A 2,140-nucleotide genomic window follows, 5' to 3' on the forward strand; every position below is an offset into this window, starting at 1 on the left:
TTTTTACTTGTTTATATTTTGACCATAATTTCTTTGGAAGAACAATTTGTGAAAAGTTGTTTAAATTCTTTAGACTTTGATAGAGCATTGATTACAATCCTTTTTCTGGTAGTTCAATTTTATTTCAAATGTAATTTTTTGTATTCAAAATTTGTGACTAAAACACACAATAAATTCACATTATAGGTAAAAAAAAAAAAGAGAGAGAGAGATCTACATGACAGTATTATAAAACCATGAGACTGACAGTACTGACCTGTAGTAATTATATTGGTGGTTGCAAAATGGTGATTTTTCTAAATCTGTCATTCCTTCTCTAGCATTCTTCTCTACAAAGGAGCTTTGCTTCACACCTCTTTCTTTCAGTACCTTTCTCTCTCTTTTTCTGTCTCTCATCACTATGGATTTACAGATTTTTAAAAATTTAATATATTGTAATCTATTCCTGTTATTTTTGTTTTTTATCTTCCACTTGTCCCATTCTGGACCAGTGGAAGTCTTGTTGATGGCTCCTTTTGAAATGACCTAGTAGTCTTTAATAATGTCCTTGTTCTCAACTATACCAAGGCTCATCCCATGCAAGCTCAATTTATATATGTTCTGCCCCAGATCTGGAATCAGCCATTTCTCAGAGAAGCCCTGGTTACTTTTAGTGGAGAATGCTTGTTTTCCAGTAGTTGGCAATATTAATGTGGGATCAGACTTAGTGGGGCAGTTCTGGCTCACTGGTGGGACTATTCAATGTCTACTAGAATGCAAGATTCAAGATAGAAATACCAGTTGGAAATAAACTCATCTCCAGGGAAGAAACGGTCAAAGATAGCAGCAAAGCTCTTACCAGCATCTCAGTCATCAATCGGAGCAATAGCTCTGCATAGTGCCTCACACCTAGATTTGTTTTCCAGCTTCCTGTGAATACACGAATATCTTAGGGGAAAGGAGGATAGTGAGCAAAACCTAAAATGCTGACTAAAATGTCTGTAAGACTTGAGAATGCAAGATAATGTGGCTTTCAAGTTCATATGGCACACTACACCACAAAGGGGAAGTGTTCTCTGTTTCTACTCAGAACACAAACTGGCTTGACTCGTCACAGGCTTTAGGAACACTGTTTTGTGTAGAGGGTTTCAGCACATTCAACTCTGCCTATGGCAGCACTGGGATTTGGGAGAAGTGTCCAAGAGGAGACAGTTAGGCTCTGTCAAATGACAAAGGACCTGCATCTATTTTTTGCATGCAGCGGAGGCCTTAGAGCTGAAAAAAGAAGGTAAGTGTTTGTTCATTAGCATACTGGGATACATCTTGGTGATTCCCAGTAATGAAGGGGAAAGAATTTGATTGGGTATAGAATCCCTTTGAGAGGAGGTGAGGGTGAGTAGCCAGTTCTACAGAGTAGGCATTTCATTATTCTAAACACGAACTGTGGTGGTTTAAAAACATGTCTGTAAATCTTTTGACACTTCTTCCATTGAGAGGTGAGATCTATATATCCTGTCCATGAATTTGAGACAGACTAGTGACTTTTTTGTATCCAATAAAATGGAGCAGAAGTGGTGCCCAGTGACTTTGGAGGCTAGATTATAAAATGCAACACAGTTTTCATCTTTCTTACTGGAACACTATCATTTGAAGCCCTGAGCTGCTTTGTAAGAAGTCTGCCTACCTTGAGGCAGCCATGCTAGAAGGAAGCCCCGGCCACATGAATAGAGTATGTTTAGGTATTCTGTCTCACTGCCCCAGCCGCTATATCAGTAAATATGCCTCTAAAGGATTCCAATCTCCAACCATTAACATAATCCCAGGAATTGAGTCTTCCCAGCTGAGGTTCCAGACATCATGGAGCACAGATAAATTATCTTTGCTATGCCTTGTCTGAATTCTGACTGAGAGAATAATTTTTTACTTTGCAAAGGAAAAAACTATAATGTTTGATCCTCACAATGATATAGTTAGGTAGGCTGGACTGGCATTATTATCATCCTCATTTTATAGATTAAAAACCAAAACAAAAAAAACAGGGATTTAAGTTTACCTGCTTTGAGATTACATAGCCAAGATGTGGCATGCTGACACTAAAATCCTTATCTTTGGACTCCAAAGTTTATGCTTGCTCTGTTGTTTCTTATCTGGATACTGTGGA

Source organism: Propithecus coquereli, unplaced genomic scaffold, assembly GCF_000956105.1.
Source record: "Propithecus coquereli isolate 6110/MARCELLA unplaced genomic scaffold, Pcoq_1.0 Scaffold302, whole genome shotgun sequence".
Lineage (NCBI taxonomy): Eukaryota > Metazoa > Chordata > Mammalia > Primates > Indriidae > Propithecus > Propithecus coquereli.